General features: G+C 42.6%; 1 protein-coding gene across 3 annotated transcripts in view; it reads left to right on the top strand.

Moving 5' to 3' along the window:
* Positions 1 to 23,646, top strand: part of LOC110920459 (trafficking protein particle complex subunit 12) — a 56,179-nt gene that overhangs the window by 2,348 nt on the left and 30,185 nt on the right. The window lies entirely within an intron of this gene.

The raw sequence follows: 23,646 nt of genomic DNA, 5'->3' as shown, positions 1-23,646 counted from the left end.
CTATCAGTCTATCACCAATTCACCATCACCCTCCACCACCATCTCCAAATCAACTCAATAACCTAAGAACCCCAAAAATCTCCAAAACCCCCAAAAAACAACTAAACTACCAAATGCGAATCCGGCCATCAATGAGTCTCCTGCCACTACCACCTGCAACCACCCCTAACACCATCTCCGCCACCGCACCTCCACCCACCACCCACCTCAATACCTCTGCCGCCCCTAACAACCGTAAGAACAAAGCAAGATCTGAAAGTGCTTTTGAAAAAAAGAAAAAAGAATGCATAGCAGAAGCAGAACACCTAATTCAAAATCATCTTTCCTCCATTGATGTCTAAGTTATCTGTAGGTTCACCATTTGTGTGTGTGATTGAGAGAGAGAAGAGAGAGAGGGAGTTCAGACAAAGAGAGAAAATGTACAGAATTTTTTTATATAAAGTCTTTTTTTTACATAATAGTGCCTTGATATAATTTGTTTTTGACAAGAGTACCCTAATGTGCAAGTCACATGACCATGTTTAACCAAAAATATTAATTAAGTTAGGCACAAAAGACATACCGTACAAGGTTATTGGTGTGGTTTGGAGGTTTTTTTTTTAAAAAAAGTTTTGATGGTTTAAATTTTTTTAACCCTACAGGTTGGTTTTGTTTAGTGTTTAGACTAAAACAAGATGGAGAAACAACAAATCGAACCAGATCATTGAATTGTGGAATGTTTAATGCTTTAGTTTGTACCTTCCCATGTAGTTTTAAGTTGGGCTCTAGTGATGTGGCAATGTGTTCATTCTGCATTGTCTTTAACCCTGTCTGTTTATGTAACACCTCGTAAAATCACGTCCAATGATGTGTTGACACGTGTACTAAAGTCTAATGAAGTCAAATGTTGACTATTAGGGACTAATTTTGCGAAAAATCAAAAACTTTGAATGTGAAAGGACTGAAAGTGTTAACATTCTTAAACTAAGCCTCTGAATAACCTTTCATGCTATTCGTATTCACAGATAAGCCACTTGTTGATCGAGAGGAGCCGTTTACGTAAATATTTGAAAGTTTGCGCGACAAAGGGTTAAAAGCGTCAACATGTTAACTCTTACCTCTGATTGACCTTTTAACAAACCAAGAGCTTCATGATGTTCGATCATACTCTCGGGAATGCCTAATATTGGTCATTTAAGGCTTTTATGCCAAAAAGTGATGTTGCGCGAAAGTTTGCAAGTTAAGGGGGTTAAAAGCGTCAACATGTTTAATTATACCTCTGAATGACCTTTTAACGAACCCGAAGCATCGTGATGTTTGATAATACTCACGGGAATGCCTAATATGGGCTACATAGGGCTTTGATGCCATTAAACAATAATACGCACAAGTTTGTGCGTCAAAGGGACCAAAAGTGTCAACATCTAAAACTACACATTTGAGTGATCATTTAAGCGAACTGGAATGTCGTAGTGTTCAGTCACACTTCCAGGAATGCTTAATCGGGCCATGAAAGGCTTTGATATCGTTAAACGATATTAAGCACATCTTTGTGCGATAAAAGGACTAAAAGCGACAACAGGCGAAGCTGCACCTTTGAGCGACCTTTTAAGCGAAACAGGAACTTCGTAAAGCTCGGTCACGCTCACGGGTGTGCCTAAGAAGCGTCACTAAGGGTTTTCACACCTTATATTAATAATTCATATAAGAACATAAGTATGGTGAGTAAAATGTAAAATTTTAAAACATTAAAAAGCTGAAAAATGAATGAGGGGCCAAAGCTGCCAAAGCAGCAAACCTGGATCTGTGCTGGACCTCGGTCGCTGACGGCGACCGCCAAGCTTCAAGCCTACGCGGGCCGCGAGCTAAACAAACAGCATCAACAGTTGCTGATTTTTTTATGGTTTTCTTTGCTTGTTTCCCCACACAAAACCATTAAACAAAACTATGGACATGTTATACTGATTTTATAACTGGTAATACACATGTAATCATCTCATGATCCCCTCAAAACACTTGACAAGATCATAGAGATTCTTGAAATCTATAAATAGGCCTTAAATTCTCACTTCCAACTTGCACCATCACTTCATTCTTCCTATTTCTCCCAACATGGAAGTTTCTAGATTAATTAGGAGCATCCTTTGAGTTATTTTCAGTCCATAGGACCACTTGTAAGTGTTCCTTTCATGGCTAGTTATTTTATTTGACGTTTAAAGCTAAAAAGTCAAGCGATTACGACAAACGCTTTGACTTTTAGTTAGACCGTAGACGGTCAAGCCATTGTTCACAACGAACATGGCTACGTGATCGTAATTAGGTAGGTGTTAAACCCTCAAAAGTGCACCTCCTAAGAATCACGTTTGCTTGGTCAATTGACGAGTCAACTTAATATTGTTTTAAAAAGTCAACGGGGCAGTTTTTGAAATTAACTGCGATATACATTTAAAAGTATTCTAAAATACGTTTTATCATTTAAACAACTTGGTAATAATTATTAGAACATGTGTAAACATGTTCGGCTCGTCAATTCAAGTTTTAGGGCCTGTTCGCAACCGAAAGTCGCGAAGTTTGACTTTTGCGTTGACTTTCGATTATGAACCGAATTAAAATAGTTTGTTACTGATTTTAAGTTCATTTATGATCGTAATATAACGTAACATAACCCCATAAGGTTATATTACACGATCATACTAGAAATCTGAGTTATTGCTTGTTTCCGCTATTATGCTTAACTTTGACTATTATGCCCTTATAGTCCAAAAATTAGATGTTTGAATATGTAAGCATGCAAATAACTTAGTTACTGATATATAAACATGTCTAAATTATTTTGACATTATTTTCTGGTCTCAAACTAATGTTATGCAAGATATTGTAAAATTATTTTTTTTTAAATTAAATTACGCTTTCATGCATAAGTCACGTTTAACCATAAATTTTGACACCAAACTCATTACCTACTGTTATGATATCATTTTTAAGAATTTTTGGAATGTCGGGGCAGATTAGATACTGACCATATCTTTGAGTTCTTGTATAAATTCCATAATTGACGATAATGCCCTTTTGCTAATAAAATGTGTTTTACATATGATTAACATGCCAAACCTTTTTCTACTGATTTAATATGTAAAATAAAATATTTTAATCATTTAAGGCTGGTCAAAACCTCAGAATCACGATTCGATTTTTACGCTAATTAGGTGCATAGTATGGTTTAAAACCATATTTAGCACCCAAGACTTGTTACCTACTGAAATTATAAATAATTTTTAATATTTTTACAGTAGGTATAAGTCAGGAACTCAGAGTTCCAATTTTGTCCCTAAAGGCATACGTGAAATGACCAAAATACCCTTTCGGGGCATAGTTTGGCCATAAATGGTAAACCACACATATGTATGATATCCTACTGTTATAACATCATAAAATAAATGTTTTTACAGAATGTTTTAGGCCAGAACATCAGTATGCTTTAAAACCTCTTTTATAAATCTAAAAATGACCAAAATGCCCTTACAGGACTTAATTTGGTTTTAAAATATTTTTGGGCATGTTTGCTGATATCCTACTGATATCACAACATATTTTAAGCATAATAACTTATGGAACTTGTATATGACTCATCCGGTTACCCGTTAATGCTTATATGCGTACGTGCGTTTTAAGTGACTAGTTTACATAAATTAGCCAAAACGAGTCAAACCTTATCATTTTTACTTCAAAATCCAAAATGTATTTAGTTTACCCATATTATACAAGTCTTCATACTTGTTGGGTCTAAATTGCGTTTTATTCCAGTCATCACTTAATCTAGCATATCGTACCGTTTTTAATACTTCCAGCTAGCCGGTTTAAGTCTATGACTTAAATAAAACCCGTTCGCATTCTAATTGGTTATTTATACCATCATTCCAGACTAGAGCCTTCCGGTAAATTATACCTACGCTTACTTAATTGAATACAACTGAGTTATTATAAATCTTGCAATTTAAGACAGAAGCTAGCTCAGGTAAATACTCTTAACATATTTTCCCTTATACGGGCTTGGGATACGATAATATAATTACCGCATGGTCAGGTATGGGATTCGAATACTAATAAGTCGGGAAATTCAAATAACCCGTTTTAATTCGTATTACTTGACTGAAACATTGGGGGTTAACGCGACCGTGTCCTGGATATCCTTGACTCATTAATTGCAAATGGCCATGACCTAAGCATGGGGTGTAAGCATACACCTGACAGACGCAATATGGTTTATTAAATAATTTTATACCCAATATGGGTTTCCCAATAAGGGAATAAGTGGTGTGTCGGTTAATCATGAACCGACATAGTACCAGGCCCCGTATGTAGAGCAAGTTATGTAAAACTGATAACATAAGATGTAGTTTGTACCAAGTATAAAAGATGTTCATGCCTTGTGCAATTAAACCAATTTATGAAACATTTTTCAAATGTGTCGGTTGATTGTATTTACCAGTGAAATCTAACGTATTTTCAAAAGTCTAAGTGACAGGTACAAATACGTATATAGGCTGGAAGCTACTCAGGATTATTAGACGAGGAACTTGCAACTCCCTCGCATAAGCCATTAGTCTGATAAACTCCTTTTGTTTTAATGATCCGCCTGTGGATTATTACAAGCTTGTCTGTCTAATTACTTTGATATTTTTAGACATTTGTGTTTGTAATAATAATATTTTATATTCCAAGACATCCGCTGTGCTATTCTGTGTATGTTTGACCATGACGATACCAATCATACGTCACGATACTCCCCCACCGGGCCCACCGGACTGAATTGTAAATCTCGGGGTGTGACAGTTTAGTACGAGGTAATGGAATGGATGAGGTAATAGAATGACGAGGGAATGAAATAGATCATCACCATTCCATGGTTTTGTTTTATTATCATGTGAGAATGGAATGAATCATTACCTTGTATTGTTTGGTGGGTGGCGGTGGCGCCGATTGTAATGCCATGCTATTTCGCACCTTCTATATTTGGAAACCTTTGTTTATAATCCTATTCTTGGAAACTTTGCTTTCTTGTAATCGTTGTTTCGATGTAACCTTTGTAGAATCCGAGACTTGAATCACAAGCTTGTATTAACTTGGTAGTGTGTTTAGTAGGTTTAGTTACCCTTTAAAATGTGTTTATTTCTTTAAAAATATCATTCTTAAAGGATTTAGGTGTTTACAACTTACTAGATGATTTTTCCAAAAATCATTCTTTTGAATTTTTATTATAAACAATGTATTCTTATACTTGTTTCATTACTAGAAACATGATTAGTTTCTTTAAAAACAATGTTTATGTAAATCTTGTGATTTAACTTGGTTTCTTTGGAATATGAAGAGGTATGGTCCCAAATCCTTACCTACATGGCAAGGACCACACCACTTTTCCATCCTACAGGGCGCACACATCAGCAAGCGAATCCAGATGCTTCTAGAAGCTTCTGGAATATGGCAACGTGGCACCAAAGATGCTCCCTCCGACAAAAAGGACAAACGTGTCACCACTCATCAAGCGCCATGTAGGCCTGTAACAAATCAAGGAGCAGGACCGACATCAGCAGTACGACGTTTCTAGCATGAGCAAATACAGGCGCGCCACGTGTACCACTACCCTGACCACAGCAGAGGAGACCAAGAGGATATTCCCCTTGGTCGGACAGCTGGCGCCCTGTAACAGCTGGCAACGCTGCTCTTCCCTCTTCCATCGCCCGGCTATAAATAGGACCCTTCATCTTTCAGGTTGAATCATCTGGCTCTCTATACTCTCACATCATACACAGACTGTTATTCTCCTCAGAACAGTACCTATTCTCACGCCGGAGCCTGCTTAAGAGGGAAACCCCCATATTCCCCTCTTAACGAGACTAACAGTGTTGCTGTTTTGCAGGATCTTAGTCATTTCACGAGCAGGGAAGGAGATTGAACCCATAGAAGAGACAATCCCACAGATTAACCTCAGCGTTAACCTGTGTTTCACCATTGGCGCCATCTGCTTTTTTGCAAAACCACACTTATCTCTTTTCTCTTCGAAAAACACTCGTTAAAATGGCTGAAACAAACCCTTCCCACCAGGTGGACGGAGAAGTTTCTTCTTTTGAGCTCATTTCGGACACCGTGCACGTCCAAAGGGGTCAAAGGAACGAAATCATCCAAGAAGGGCAAATGAACTAGTATCTTTGGAAGTGCATCCAGGGTTGTTAGCCAAACCACAACTGGACCCACTTTCCAACCCCCACCTAGGATCATCACCCAAACTACAAATGGAGCCACTTTCCAACCTTTACCTGGGGTAGCCCAACAAACACCCCCACCAGTGCAAACACTAAGCCATGAAGCTGGCCCCTCAGCTCCATCGGAACAGGCACAACTGAACTTCTCTACACTTCTAGGGCTACCCGAAGGAAAAACTCTGGCTTCCTGGTATGCCGAACAGATGGTGTCTATAAACCTCGTTTACACACAACTCAGTGCACAACAGGCTTTCCTTCAAGCACAAGCCAACTAGTCCGCATTCGTTACTCCGCCGCATAGGTCTCTAAGTACTCACACAACTCAGCAGATCAATGCATGGAACTTGCGCCCTGAAAAAGGACCTATGCCAAACATCAGAAAACCAAGCGCGCATGACACACGCGACACATATGGCAAAACTGAAAGCAACTATGTGCAGTATTCCCATCCACAGAGAAAGCCAGTTCAAAGTCGTTTGGGCGCGCGAAACCTGAACACTGAATGGGACGATGAAGAAGACGACCCGACGTACAAAGGAGAAAGCACAGTGTTCAGCATATTACACCCAGAACATGAGGCATACAAGCCTCACAAGCGCGCAGGCTACAACCCGAAAGCAGAGCACGATTACACCTTGAGCTATCGTCCAGACGACATGGCCGAAAATTCAAAATTTATCAAAGAGATTGCCACAACCGCTATCGACAAAATGAAACTGCCACACAACGTGGGCAAATACAACGGCTTGACAGATCCCGATGATCATCTCCAAGTTTTTAATGGCACATGAGCAACAGGTGGATGGAATTTACCAACGTGGTGCCATCTCTTCGCTCAAACCTTCGTCGGCGCAGCGCGCGTTTGGTTTGACAGCCTACCAGCAGGAAGGATCAATTCATGGATCGACTTTCGAGACACGTTCCTCGCGCACTTCTCCCAGCAGCGAAGGCACACCAGAGATCCGGCTGATTGCTTAAACATATGGAGAAAGGAGACGGGAAACTGAGAACCACCAGTCCAAGCCACTTCTACAAATGCGAAACAAGAGGGGTCAAGACCCAAATCTTTTCTGCGAATTTCATAAAGACACAGGTCACTTAACCGACGACTGCTTCAGCCTAAAGCAGGAGATCTAAAGGGCCTTAAGAGACGGGAAGCTCACTCATCTGGTAAAAGGTAGAAAGCGCGACTCCCGCCAGATTCAAAGAAGAGAAGAAGGGCCAGATAACAAAAAACTCCGGAAATTAGAAACCCACATGGTTCAAGGGGGTTCACGAAGGCCAAGGAAAAATTATAACAAGCGCACACAAGATGACTCATGGCGCGAAAGACAAGTTGTTTTCCCTGTTGTAAGAGGAGGTCCAAGAGAAAGAAGACCCATAGTCATATCTAGGGTAATCGGTCACTACCAAACCGACTACATTTTTATCGATCCAGGGAGCACCGCGGACATCATATACGAGCAATGTTTTAATCAATTCGACCAAGAGGACAAGGTGCGCTTGGAACCAGTTGACTACCCACTAACTGGTTTCTGCAATGAAGCCGTCTTTCCTCTCGGCCAGATATCATTCCCGGTGATACTCTCAGACGGAAGAAATTCAAGAATAGAAGAAGTCACGTTCATGGTATTGCCCGCACATTCAAGACATGATATCCTCCTGGGAAGAGAGTCTCAAGGAGATTTTAGTATGATTTGCTCCGGAACACATTCAGCCGTGGGATTCCCAACAGAAACCGGGAGAACAATAATATACGCAAGCAAGGAAGTTTTAGCAACGGATGAAGTCCGACCAGCAAAGGCAAGCAAACCAGCACCACGCGCGAAAGCAGAAAAATGGGTGTTAAACAGCGCATACCCAGAATAAACAGTTACCTTGGGCCCTGCAATGTCGATCTCACGCGCGCGATGCTAAAAAAGTTGTTGTTTGAAAACATGGATGTGTTCACCTGGACACTAACTGACATGGTGGGTGTTCCACGGCACATAGCAGAACACCGATTAAATGTCTCAGAAAGTGCAAAACCTGTGGTACACGCCAAACGCCACTTGGGAGACATAAAACACGACGCTATGCAAGAGCAAGTCATGGAATTGTTGAATGCTGGTATCATTAGAGAAGTCCGATACCAAACTTGGGTGGCGAGCCCTGTAATGGTACAGAAATCAAATGGTAGCTGGAGAATGTGTGTAGATTACAAGGATCTGAACAAAGCATGCCCGCGTGACTGCTATGCCTTACCAGATATTGATGAAAAGATTGATTCGCTAGCAACATTCAGATGAAAGTGCTTCCTTGACTGTTACAAGGGGTACCACCAGGTTCAGATGGCCGTCCAAGATGAAGACAAGACCGCATTCCGCACGCCGACAGGGCTGTACTGCTACACCAAAATGCCTTTCGGCCTAAAAAATGCAGGGGCGACCTATCAGCGATTGATGAATGAAACGTTCAGTGATGCCATCAGCAAATACATCGTAGTGTATATGGATGACTTGGTCATCATGAGCAAAGAAGAAAGTATGATGCTAGGGAATATTCAGAAGACGTTCGACACACTGCGCGGTGTAAGTATCAAGCTAAACCCAGCGAAATGTTCTTTCGGCATGGAAAAAGGAAAGTTCCTGGGTTTCATTGTCACGAAAGATGGTTTTAAAGTAAATCCTGAAAAGGTACAAGCAATCGAGAGAATGCCTTCACCATCAACCATCAAAGAGATGCAAAAATTGGCAGGACGGTTGGCAGCACTCAACCGCTTCCTAGCCAATCACGCAGCTAAATCTTTCCCGTTTATCAAAACACTCCGCAACTGCATGAAGAAAAGCCAATTTCAGTGGACTCCATAAGCCGAGAGCGCATTTCGCGAGATGAAGGATTGCCTCATAAAATTGCCAACATTGACGGCTCCAGTGAAAGGAGAACCTCTGGTATTATATCTATCAGCATCCGATAGAGCAGTCAGAGCAGTTTTACTCGTCGATCGCCAAGGTGTCCAAACACCGGTTTACTACGTGTCTCGCACTCTGACCGACCTAGAAACTCGGTATGCAATAATGGAAAAACTAGTGCTAGCACTAATCCATGCATCAAGACGGTTGTGCAGGTACTTTGCCAACCACGTCATTCACGTATTAACAAATTACAACATTGGCAACATCCTCACAAGGCCAGAGATTTCTGGAAGATTAGCAAAGTGGGCGATAGAACTGGGAGGCCATAATGTAGTTTTCAGGCCAAGACCAGCAATCAAGGGCCAGGTGCTGGCTGATTTCATGACAGAAGTGCCTGATGAAAAGGATCGGGAGTGTAAGGCAATGGAGAAAGCTGAAAGGAAACAAACAGAAGAACCATGGCTACTATACACAGACGGCGCGTCTAATGAAGACGGTGCAGGCGCAGGGCTTAGGCTGGTAAGCCCTGACAAACATGAATTCACGTGCGCCATAAGGCTAGACTTCAAAAGCACGAATAACGAAGCCGAATACGAAGCCTTCCTTGTCGGTTTGAGATTGGCAATCAAGATGGGAGTCAGACACATTGAGGCGCATGTGGACTCAATGTTAGTAGCCGGACAAATCAATGGGCAGTACGATGCTAAAGGAGACGTGATGGCGCTCTACTTGAACCAAGCAAAAACATTGCTACAAAACTTCTATTCCTACAAGGTGCACCACATCAACAGGAGCGAGAATAAACCAGCAGACGCGCTGAGTAAACTCGCATCCACAAGTTTCCAGCACCTAGCCAAGGACGTGCGCATAGAAGTTTTGAGCAACCCATCAATACCACTAAGAGAAGTAAGCGTTATTCAAATGGGAACAACGTCGTGGATGACTCCGATAATCATGTATCTTCAATCTGGGATACTACCAGAGAACAAAGCTGAAGCAAGGAAAGTCCAATACAAGGCGGAACACTATCAGATGGTTGATGGAATCCTATATCGAAAATCATACCTCGGGTCATTATTGAGATGTGTAGACCCAGAAGACGCGAACTACTTGATCAGAGAAGTGCATGAGGGAATCTGTGGCATACATGTTGGACCTAGAATGGTGGTAGCAAAGGTGATGAATGCCAGATATTATTGGCCCGGAATGCACCTAGACACAGTAAAGGCTTTGAGAAAATGCAGTGGGTGCCAGAGACACGCTCCCAAGACGATGCGCCCCAAGAATGAATTAATGCCCGTCATGACGGCGTGGCCTTTCCAACAATGGGGAATAGATATGGTCGGCCCTTTTCCTGAAGCCCCAGGTGCAGTGAAATTTATAATAGTCGCAGTCGACTATTTCACAAAATGGGTAGAAGAAAAAGCACTCGCATCAACCACATCTACCGTAGTTAGAAGGTTCATCTGGGAACAGATCATGTGGCGTTTCGGGCTGCCATTAAGAATCATCACCGACAATGGGACGAACTTTACTGCAGAAGACCTCCAACGATGGCTCAAAGAATTACAGATCGAACATACCTTCTCCTCGGTTGCACACCCGCAGGGGAATGGGCAAGTGGAAGCCGCTAACAAAAGCATCGTAGACGGCATTAAAGCACGATTGGGAGAAAAAAGGAGAGGCTGGGTTGACGAATTGCCCAACATACTATGAGCCCATAGGACGATGCCCAAAACCAGTAACGGAGAGACACCGTTCAGCTTAGTCTATGGGTCTAAGGCTGTCATACCAGCGGAGATCGGATTGCCGTCACCAAGAATGCTCTCCATGAATATGATCAACAACGAAGAAGAAAGGAGGCTAGACCTTGACCTACTAGAAGAAAGGAGAGAGATGGCGGCAATCAATGAAGCAAAATACAAAACAAAGCTGGAAAAGTACTATAACTAGCTCCCAAGTGGGAGGGACCTTATGTGGTAGATGCAGTACTCGGAAAAGGGGCATACAAGCTACGCACCCTAGACAACAAAGAGGTTCCACGAGCCTGGAACGCTCAACAATTAAGGAAGTGCTATATGTAAACAATCGAAGTTCTCTATGTACTTGCAACGACCGCATTGCCAACACATTTATTAGTAATACAAGAAGTGTTTGGCTATTTCTATCTCATGTGAAATTTTTTGTCACAACTGCATATGTTACTTTGGGCATACACGAAACGTTGTAGACCTCCAAGGCTCGTCGCAATCAAGTGCACAGCCGGGTCAAAAACACAACGAAAGCCTACAAAACGCCAAATCAAAACTCCGTACCCACGTAAACACGATAACATCGATAACATGGCAGACAAACATTGTAAGACCCCCAAAGCTGAACACAGCTGGGTTTACACAATAATCTATATATCGATCACTTCGTATTCACGAACTAACCTGCGCACATAAACGACAGAATAAACGTTGTAACTAACGCAACACAACCTGTCAGCGCCACCATTCATTCGTGATACCTAATCAAAGTAATTGCACATGCATATATTATGACGATAACAAAATTCACATGCAAAATACCAAGGGTGAATATTAACATAAAAGATGCCATGCATAGCTAAACGTTCACAGGCGAACACAAGTAACCTGTGCACAAAAGGTTAAGTTGAAATTGTTTATAAGATAGTCAGTCAGTTACAAGGCCATCCAAGGCTATACATGGCACGCAGGTCGGAATTCTTCATTCTAGATGACTAGTTCCAGCGCCTCCAGTCGCGTGATCTTCATCACCAAGAGCCTTCTTCAATAGAGCAACACCATCAGGTTTCCGAGACAACTTCTGGGCAGCCTTAACAACAGCAAATTCCAAAGACGCAAACTCTTGCCGTTTCGCGGCATACTTTGCACCACAATCCTCTTTGTAGAGCTCGAAATGATAGTCTTTCTCATTGTTAACAGCTGCAGCCCTACCTTCACTATAACCATCCTTCCGACCGCTATTGTACCCCGCTTGACCCAACTCAAACATATAGTGGGCAAGCTCAGGAGATTTCACTCTACGATCGGCAATCTGTGAGGGATACACAGCAAAATAAGAAAAGTAATTAACACAAACCGAAAGCAAATATAAAACAAAGGAAGTTACCAAGGGCACCGCGCACGACAACAACCATTTACAGTCAGCAGAAATCCCCTCAGCAAGGAGCTCAGCAGCTTTACACTCCACAACCTTCTTTTCACCGAATTCCTCCAACCTAGCTATACGCTGAACATACTCTTCTTCCTTTTTCCCAGACGCAACGCGCGCTTGCTCAGCTTCCTCGCTAGTTTTCTTCTTTTCCCCAGATAGCCTGACAATAGCATCGCGCTGAGATTGCATCTCTGCATTGGTACGCTCACAAGCACTCTCCCAATCTTTTTGCTTTTGGGTGTTCACCTGCTTCTCTTGCACAAGTTTCTGCTCAGCATCAGCAACCCTCCACAGTAAACCTTTCTTCTCAGCGTTAAACTTTTCTCTCTCCTTAGCAAACGCCCTCTTCTCATTTTCAAACTCCAGTGTCTCCTCCCCCATCAGTCTCCACTCACGAACAATATCTTGAGAGGTGGCAAAATAATTAACCCCAGCACGAACATGATCATCTAACAGGTCAAATCGGGGGCGTTTTTTCTGAAATAGCCTCTCAGCAGGGGGGAGAGACAAAGAGAAGAAATCGTGACAGTTATCAAGATCATTCATCCGAGAACCCTGGGTCAGATTCCATCGAGGAGCATGTGGCAAATTGTCACACGTTGGGTTATGGGTATCCCAGGACCCAGCCTGAACGTGTTCAAATTCCTGACCATGAGGATTCCCGGAGGTGCCACCACCACTAGGGGCCGGATGACGTCTGGTATAAATGGTCTGACGTTGCGTGGCCTCACTAGACTCTGTTTCCGTTTCAGCACCTTTACCTCGGGCACCACCGGCACCACCAGCATCACCACCACCACCCTCCCCTACCTGCTCCACTTCCACAGGAATATGTTTTTCTTTCTCAGCCAGAACTTCAGGAGGAGTGGACAAACCAAAAGTTCTTGAAGGGGGAGACGAGGGAGGAGTAATCTGAGAAATATCAAACCTACGAGCACCCTTCACCGGCTTCACACCTACTGCAATACAAACAAAACACTCAGAAAGAAGGCAAGGAAAGGATAACCCAAGCAAGCAAAGGTAAAATTTTGTACCTCCAGAACCAGAAGCCTCATAAATTTTCTCCAACAAGTTCCCGTGAGTAGCAGTGAAAGCCCCAAGATCAATCTCAGACTCAGAAGGGGCAGGAGGAGTTTCTTTCTGGAGCATGGCCTTTTTAGACGCAAGCATAGCAGTAGCTTGCTCGTCAAGCTTCCTTTTCTTCTCTTCAAGAGCTTTCTTCCTCATCATCTCCGTCAAAGTAGCACGATCATCAGGGTCAGAACCACGATGTTTCTCTCCGACCCCTAAACCAGACAATGTATCAGAAACGACTACGTAATCTAAGACATGAAGAGTAGAGGGTCGCTTACGAGGAGTCTCAGTGGCTTTTCCCTCAGCCCTTTTCTCCTTCCCTTCGGGCTTGCCAGCCTTTGTCTTTCTCCCCGTTTCCAACTGACCAGTAGGCTCAACTGGAACTTCGACATCATCATCAACGGTTTCGTTAACGGGCTCATTAACAGCCCCTTGCGCAGGACCTGCACGCGTGTAACAAGAAGTTAGACCTTCAAAAGATCTGTTAGAACTTTGATGTGTGTAAAATGCAACATATAACACACATCAATTAAGGCATAAAACTAACCCTTTTTAAGTACTAATGTTGGAAAAAGAGTGTTTTTGTCTTCCTTTTGTATTTTCAGGATGAAATGAGCTCAAAATCACAAAAGAAGCAAAAAGACCACTAATTCTACCATAAATACAAGAAAAGGAACAAAAGTAAACTGCCCGGACCCTCAACAGCACCTCCCAAGACAAAGAGAAGAGAACAGAGTCTGAACACGCCCCGTGTCCAGCGAACACGGGGGCGTGCCCAGGAAGCAGCAGAAAAGACAAACCAGTAGAAGCTTCCATTGCTCACCACGGGGCCGTGCCCAGCGGGCACGGGGGCGTGTTGAAAGTACAGCAGGCGCATTAATTGTAATTCGCAATTACAATTAATGAAGAGAGAGAATGTCAGACGGGCACGGGGCCGTGTCCAGCGGACACGGGGCCGTGTCCAGCGTTCTGTTCAGCCTATAAATAGAGGAGCTTGGTTTCATTCTCTCTCATCCCTTGGCACACCACCTCTCTCACACTTCATCCACCACCCACCACCACCATAACACCATCATCCACCACCATCATCCATTGTCCATCGTAGAGTGTGTGAGTCGTCTCGGGATCCAAGATTGATCGTAAGAGTTCTTGACAATCAAGGCCATGGTTGCCTAAGTCTCTTACATCACTTGGTGAAGACAAGTGTTTAGTATAATACTTTTTATTTTTAATCTTTTGCACTTTTTATTTGGTTTTGTATTAATGACTTTAATAACTAGTTACTTATGTTGAAGGTGATCTTTCCTTATCGTTTGTCTGTGGTGTCTTGGCGTTATTTTACTGTCTATATAAAATAAAAGATTTTCACCATTCATATCTCCACGGTCTATATGGAGGTATGTTGGCTACCTGGTCGGGGGTTAAGGGAACGGTTTGGTAAGGGTCTTGCCCTTGTTCAGCGTTTAGAGGTCCTGCTTGGGACCTGGGTCAAATTTAGTAGGATCTCCTTCAATGCCCATAGGTATTGGATGGCGGGGATCCAAACTCTTTGACCCCCTCATAAGCTAACTACTATTAATACTATAACCCGGCTATTTAGGACTGTATCCCTGCTGACTCAGACTACTTAGCCGAGGGTAACGTCACCGCCAAAAGCGGGGCCTACCATAATTTGCATTAATAACTTAATTCATTATCTTCCAATAATCCGACCCTTTAGGATTGTATCCTTGCTGACTCAAACTACTGGGTTGAGGGTAACGTCGCCTTCAAAAGAGGGGCCTACTACAATAACTAAGATAATCTCTTAAACAAGTGCAAAAGTGCGAAAATAATCAAAGGTTATACTAATACACGTGTCGGATCCAAGTGATTCATCTTGTCTATCTGTTTTTATTTTATTTTTCAGCATTTAGTTAGTTTTTATTTTTCTTAGTTTAAAACATTTTTCTAACTTTTTGATTTGATTAGACGTTGAGGATAAACCGGTATTAAAAGCTCTTGTGTCCTTGGACGACCTCGGTATCTTACCAACACTATACTACGTCCACGATGGGTGCACTTGCCCATATGTGTGTTTAGTGTTAGTAAATATCGTGTTTTATAAATTTAAAACTTGGCTAAAAGTGTAAAAAGGGCTTAATTATACATCTAAAATATATACACACTGACACGCATCAAGTTTTTGGCGCCGTTGCCGGGGACACAAGGATTTTAAGAAAGTTAGGAATCAACGGCCTAATCATCTTTTTATTTTTCTTTAATTTTTAGGATTTTTTTTTAGATTTTTCAGCTTCTGCAGAGCTCAGCACGGGGCCGTGCCCGCTGAACACGCCCCGTGCCCAATCATTGGAACTGGCAATCCTGTTTTATATCAGACAGTAGGCTGAACACGGGGCCGTGTCCACTCAACACGCCCCCGTGCCCAAGATTCAGTTGCTGAAAACAGAACCGTTTGATCCCGGCGGTTGGTAACTTCTGATACAAACATGAGTAATAGTGATTCTTTTTACTTTCGGCACTCTTATGGTTTGTGGTGTCAAATATGTGGAGGCGAACACGAGGAATTAAAATGTTTCTTCCTCACTTATAGGCCACACTATATAGACCCACCAATTCCTTGTAACCTTAAGAGGGGCGAAAGTAAAAATAAACACTATTTCTCCCTCGAATGCGCCCAACCAGATATTCTAGGAGATATGCTCCTTGACGAGCTATTTCAACTAGAAGAACTACTTCTAAATTGGTCAAAAGAACTTAGGAAGGATTTCTTAGATCCATCCCAAGATGATGACCATGAGGAAATGTTGGAACCGCATTCTGACAACCTCGTTGCTCCCAAAAATACCTTTCTTCCTAAACAAGACGTGGACGATAGTCGTCCCTGTGCCGATTGTGCCGTGAAGGACTCCCCATCGACCTCGTTCGGTGCATACATAGACCTGAGCGATTCGGCATACACCTTCTTTAACGAGAGCCCGGGAAAGGGTTGGACTTGTCCACCTAGAATGAAAATAGGAATTACCCTCACCGACAACCTCTTGCGTTCTCGCCTTAGTATAGGACAATTAAGGTATCTTAGGCATTTTGGGGTTGTTCCAACAAGTCAGGAGCCACCCGATAAGAATTAGCTCCTTAATAAAGACAAAACTCCATAAAACAGCCCTCCGACACGGGGCCGTGTCCGGTCACCACGACCCCGTGTTCGCTCAGAAGATTTTCTGCTGATTCTGTCAGAATACGGACAAAATGTGTCAGGATTTTCTCTGCACACGGGGCCGTGTCCGGCGGACACGGGGCCGTGTTCAGTGTGCTGTCGTTTTCTTTAAATGCAGCCTGAATCCTGCTCATTTTTGACCACTCCACCAAGCAGAGATCCCTGGAATCTTCACATATACCATCCTAGGTAAGTACCAAAAGAAGGTTCCTAAGGACCATCTTGTCTTTTCCACTTTTGTTCATTTCCTCTTCTTCCAAAGATTTTTCAAACCCTACCTCCATGGAAGCTTGGAAACCCATGATTCCAACCTTCTATGCAAAGTTTGTAGGAGTTTTAGCTATGGGTTCTTGTCTAAAGTTAGTTCTATAACTTTGTTTTTAAATTATCTGAGCTTATAACACAACGTAAGTATATGGAAATAATTTAAAAAAAAAAAAAAAACTAGAACCATTAGACAAAAATTCCTGCAGACAGTTGAACACGGGGCCGTGCTCACTGAGCACGGGGCCGTGTTCAAGGTACTGTTTAGCAAAAATTCAGTTATCCTCGGCTTATTTCGCAGAAAATGGCCAGCCGAAACAGCGGAGCGTCTTCAAGGAATAACCGAAATGGAAGGAGATCATCCACCGCAGAGGATTCCCTGGTAAACTACGTTTACGCTTTAAGGGAAGCCGTAGATGAAATGACAAGTGTAGAAGAAGCTTTGGTGGACCGCGTTAATCATCTGACGATAAGCTTGGAGGGCTGCTTGCAAGAAGTGAACCTTCTGCACCAAAGGTTAAACCTTCTTGCTTCCCCGCCTTTGGTTCCGGTGATAACACACAGGGCGTGGAATGTAGTACCCGAGGTTATCATCCCAGCAGAATGGCACGCCTTGCACCAAGTGCCTCAACCAAGAGTAGTGCAAGGAGTCCCGGTTAGCGCTCCTCCTCGAGAAACCGAAGAAAATGAGGCTACCTTCTACCTCCCAAGGGAGATAGAAGAATGGCTTTGAGTGAAAACCGAGGAGCCATGGGCTGAAGAATGTTTCTACATCGGGAAACTATTCCCGAAATTTTCCTAAATAAGTAGAACCTTTATGATAACCTTATGTTTCCCTTAGTTTAATTAGCTATGTAATTCCTCTATGGTTAGCAATGTTATGATGGTTTTTATGATTTATGGACTCATGGTGGTAATGGATGAAAAAGGGAACGAGAAAAAATGGAACCATGCAGAAGAACAGAACAAACCGACAAAATCTCCATAACAGAAGGCTCCACACGGGCCGTGCCCAACCAACACGGCCCCGTGCTGAGCCCCCTGCAGGAAATCACCCAGTTCAGGTAACTGGACACGGGCCGTGTTCAGCGGACACGCCCCCGTGTCCAGGCTTCTGTTTCAATTCTATAATTTTTGTTACTGGCACTTGACCACGGGGCCGTGCCCGGTCAACACGGGGCCGTGTCCAGAGCGCCAGTAACACGAATCTTTGTTTTCAAACACACTTTTACATATTCTAATCAACCAAAAACTTTATTTTTGGACACATTGAGGACAATGTGTAATTTAAGTGTGGGGGGGATGCTAAAACCTTGGAATTTTGCAAAATCCTAAAACAAGCCTTACACAAAACTCTATTGGAACCGCTAAACACCCCAAATTTTTTCAAAAACTTTTTCATTTTTTTTATTTTATTTACTTGTCTTAGTTTAAGTTGGGAATAACAAGTTATAAAAAGGTTATATTTTTACAAACTTACAACCGATAGCGTCGTGATAAAAAGAACTAACATAAGAAAATTATGAAACGGTATAACAAGTCTAGCTAAAATTCGATTATATATGCTTGGTCACATTAAAAACCCATTCCCACAAAAAGTGAGTTTTGAGCCTTTATTGAGCATAAAAATACACATATTTAGATTAAATGCTCATTTTTCGTTTCTTGTGTGAATAGCCGCTCGGTCTTTACAAATCTAGAACTTGCCACGACGATACATTCCCGGTCCTTACCAACTTAAACCCAAGTAAGTAAATGATGGAGGCATTAGGACTAACTATTTTTCTTTCAAAACCATTATTTTTCATTTTTTTTACCTACCCAAAATCCCCCTAGAAAACCCCTTTGAGCCTAAACCTTTCATTTCATTACCCCCAAAACAATTTTTTTTTACCCACCAAAAACCTTTTTCATTTTTTCACCTTTATTTTAGTAACAAACTCGGTTTTTCATAAACATACCCTTTACGTGACGGAAAAAAAAAAAAAAAAGGAATGAAGTCAAAAACAAACATAAGCTACAAAAAGCTTGTTTGGAGAAATACTTCAAAAATAAATGTCACCAAAAATAAGGTATTTTACGAAAACCGACACTTGTTACGATTTTCGCCCTTTTTACTAACCACTAACCAACCACCCACCTTTAAACCCAAGCCTTCACCCCAAAAGACCTCTTGATATTTACAAAGGTAAAAAGTTAAAAAGGAGGAGGATTGATCGCTTGGCAAGCATATGGAGAATGTAAATCCGTGCCGCTCTCGAGCGATTCACTTAAATATACACCTTCGGCCGAGTGACTGAGTGATCTCCCGTGAGGTATGTGAACTTGTATATAAATGGAATTTTAATAAGGCATGCTATGCCCAAATAAGTAGTTTATCTTATGAAAAGTTCAAAATAAACCATGACGAATAAGATTGTAAATAAAATAAAAATAGAACCTATACAAACCTTGGATTCCCGACACTCTAGGACAAGTTAAAAAAAAACTTCTCTTCTACCTATTCCATTTGGGAGTGTAAGCCACATTAAAAGAGTTTTGCTTGAGGACAAGCAAAAGTTCAAGTGTGGGGGTATTTGATGTGTGTAAAATGCAACATATAAAACACATCAATTAAGGCATAAAACTAACCCTTTTTAAGTACTAATGTTGGAAAAAGAGTGTTTTTGTCTTCCTTTTGTATTTTCAGGATGAAATGAGCTCAAAATCACAAAAGAAGCAAAAAGACCACTAATTCTACCATAAATACAAGAAAAGGAACAAAAGTAAACTGCCCGGACCCTCAACGGCACCTCCCAAGACAAAGAGAAGAGAACAGAGTCTGAACACGCCCCGTGTCCAGCGAACACGGGGGCGTGCCCAGGAAGCAGCAGAAAAGACAAACCAGTAGAAGCTTCCATTGCTCACCACGGGGCCGTGCCCAGCGGGCACGGGGGCGTGTTGAAAGTACAGCAGGCGCATTAATTGTAATTCGCAATTACAATTAATGAAGAGAGAGAATGTCAGACGGGCACGGGGTCGTGTCCAGCGGACACGGGGCCGTGTCCAGCGTTCTGTTCAGCCTATAAATAGAGGAGCTTGGTTTCATTCTCTCTCATCCCTTGGCACACCACCTCTCTCACACTTCATCCACCACCCACCACCACCATAACACCATCATCCACCACCATCATCCATTGTCCATCGTAGAGTGTGTGAGTCGTCTCGGGATCCAAGATTGATCGTAAGAGTTCTTGACAATCAAGGCCATGGTTGCCTAAGTCTCTTACATCACTTGGTGAAGACAAGTGTTTAGTATAATACTTTTTATTTTTAATCTTTTGCACTTTTTATTTGGTTTTGTATTAATGACTTTAATAACTAGTTACTTATGTTGAAGGTGATCTTTCCTTATCGTTTGTCCGTGGTGTCTTGGCGTTATTTTACTGTCTATATAAAATAAAAGATTTTCACCATTCATATCTCCACGGTCTATATGGAGGTATGTTGGCTACCTGGTCGGGGGTTAAGGGAACGGTTTGGTAAGGGTCTTGCCCTTGTTCAGCGTTTAGAGGTCCTGCTTGGGACCTGGGTCAAATTTAGTAGGATCTCCTTCAATGCCCATAGGTATTGGATGGCGGGGATCCAAACTCTTTGACCCCCTCATAAGCTAACTACTATTAATACTATAACCCGGCTATTTAGGACTGTATCCCTGCTGACTCAGACTACTTAGCCGAGGGTAACGTCACCGCCAAAAGCGGGGCCTACCATAATTTGCATTAATAACTTAATTCATTATCTTCCAATAATCCGACCCTTTAGGATTGTATCCTTGCTGACTCAAACTACTGGGTTGAGGGTAACGTCGCCTTCAAAAGAGGGGCCTACTACAATAACTAAGATAATCTCTTAAACAAGTGCAAAAGTGCGAAAATAATCAAAGGTTATACTAATACACGTGTCGGATCCAAGTGATTCATCTTGTCTATCTGTTTTTATTTTATTTTTCAGCATTTAGTTAGTTTTTATTTTTCTTAGTTTAAAACATTTTTCTAACTTTTTGATTTGATTAGACGTTGAGGATAAACCGGTATTAAAAGCTCTTGTGTCCTTGGACGACCTCGGTATCTTACCAACACTATACTACGTCCACGATGGGTGCACTTGCCCATATGTGTGTTTAGTGTTAGTAAATATCGTGTTTTATAAATTTAAAACTTGGCTAAAAGTGTAAAAAGGGCTTAATTATACATCTAAAATATATACACACTGACACGCATCAACTTCTACTCAAGAGAACAAGAATTTCCTCTCGGGTGGGATCAATAGCGTCATCTTCATCGTCTTCACCTAAAACAACGTTGGCATAAGCAGCAAGACTCTCGTTCGTAGGATGCAAAAAAAGGTTGCGAATTTGATCTAACCATGTTGGTTTCCCATCCTCCTGAATCGCCTCAACCATAGCACCCGTGGCCTTCGGGTCTAAAACATTCAACAAGCTGTACCCAACTGCAAAAAACAAAGAGATGAGGAAAGACACACACACAAAAATATATATATATATATATATGACACATTACGTACGTTTGCCTTGATAACCATAAACGGGAACGCCCAGAGGGTTCTTCGGGAACCACAGCAAACTCATACCAGCGCCAACCAAAGCCATTTCCTCCACCTGAAAAATAGCAGTAGCTTTGTGCGTCACCTTCTTATACCACTCTTGCTTCGCAAAATCCACCAAGATGTCTATCTTTGGGATCCCTTCACTCACCGACCGATAGTGCATATCCACGGGGATAACACCACGGCGAATGTAGAAAAACTTTTGCTTCCAGTCATGCAAGCTTTTCAGAGGAGTGGAGCAATAGGGGATAACACCACCTGTCCGGGAGTTAAAAGAATAGAAACCACTGGTGTAAGTCACAGTGTAGAAAACGTTAAACATTTCAAAACTTGGCTCAACACGGTTAGCCCTACAAACAAACTCAAAATGGGTAACACGGGGAAGCCAAATAGCGTTGATTTGGGAGATATGCAACCCATAATTCCTCAACACCTTAGCGGTAAACTTGGTCATCGGGAGTCTGAAGTTACCCTCCCGGAAAAAAGCGGCATACAACGTGATATAACCGGGAGGTGCGTCCATGGCGGTAGAACCAAGAGTTGGAAACTGGGCACCCCAATCCGGAAGAAAACCCATCTCCCTAACCAAGTTATGAAATTCTTCTTCTTTCCACCCTATCGTGGCTTGATCAGGACCTGGAGGGTTCTTGCCTTTGTTCCTTTTCTTCTGCAATGAATGATTCGCTCCGGACATGTTAAAAGAAAATCAGAAAGATAGTATGAGTATACTCAAGAAAAGGAAGAAGCAAGATAAAGGATCAAGAGAGAAAACGAGAGTTCAAATTTTGAAAAGTGAAGAAAGTCAAGGAAACCGCCTCATATTTATACCCATTGCATTTAATGCGAGGGTAGTGGGCCTTCAGAAATTCAGAAGGTCATCTAATAAGGAGGAGACATGTCAGCAGAGAGAGAAACCGTCACCTCTTTTTTCGGGAGTGTGGGCGGCACACACCTGACAACGAGCAAAAAAGTAACTGACACCACTGAAAAGGCGCCTGTTCACCTCCGATAAGACAGGGACATCAGACAGTCACATCAGTTGTCTTTATCCCAAACTAGGAAACTTCTTTCAGAAGGGAACCAGCACGCTATGCGTCGTGCGTCCAGTTGGCTCAACCTTGCAAAGGTTGCCAGCATGTCATGCGCCGTGCGTCCAGTTGGCTCAACCTTGCAAAGGGTGCCAGCACGCCATGCGCCGTGCGTCCAGCTGGCTCAACCTTGCAAAGGTTGCCAGCACGCCATGCGCCGTACGTCCAGCTGGCTCAACCTTGCAAGGTTGCCAGCACGCCGTGCGCCATGCGTCCAATTAGCTCAACTTTGCAAAGTTATCAACAAACCATGCGCCGTGCGTCCAGTTGGCTCAACCTTGCAAAGGTTGCCAGCACGCCATGCGCCATGCGTCCAATTAGCTCAACTTTGCAAAGTTATCAACAAACCATGCGCCGTGCGTCCAATTGGCTCAACTTTGCAAAGTTACCAACATGCCACACGCAATGATACCATTACCGCGCAAGGAAAGCAACAAGCATCAAACAAAAACCACTTACTTAAAATGTCCAGAATCCCTCCTAGACGATCAACTCAACTAGAAGGCACACTGAACTAGGGGGACTAGAAGAGGTATGGTCCCAAATCCTTGCCTACATGGTAAGGACCACACCACTTTTCCATCCTACAGGGCACACACATCAGCAAGCGAATCCAAAAGCTTCTAAAAGCTTCTGGAATATGGCAACGTGGCACCAAAGATGTTCCCTCCGACAAAAAGGACAAACGTGTCACCACTCATCAAGCGCTATGTAGGCCTGTAACAAATCAAGAGCAGGACTGCCATCAGCAGTACGACGTTTCCAGCATGAGCAAATACAGGCGCGCCACGTGTACCACTACCCTGACCACAGCAGAGGAGACCAAGAGGATATTCCCCTTGGTCGGACAGCTGGCGCCCTGTAACAGCTGGCAATGCTGCTCCTCCCTCTTCCATCGCCCGGCTATAAATAGGACCCTTCATCATTCAGGTTGAATCATATGGCTCTCTATACTCTCTCATCATACACACACTGTTATTCTCCTCAGAACAGTACTTATTCTCACGCCGGAGCCTGGTTAAGAGGGAAACCCCCATATTCCCCTCTTAACGAGACTAAAGGTGTTGCTGTTTTGCAGG

Source organism: Helianthus annuus, chromosome 16 (genome assembly GCF_002127325.2).
Source record: "Helianthus annuus cultivar XRQ/B chromosome 16, HanXRQr2.0-SUNRISE, whole genome shotgun sequence".
Taxonomy (NCBI): domain Eukaryota; kingdom Viridiplantae; phylum Streptophyta; class Magnoliopsida; order Asterales; family Asteraceae; genus Helianthus; species Helianthus annuus.
This window is presented reverse-complemented; position numbering and strand designations above follow the sequence as displayed.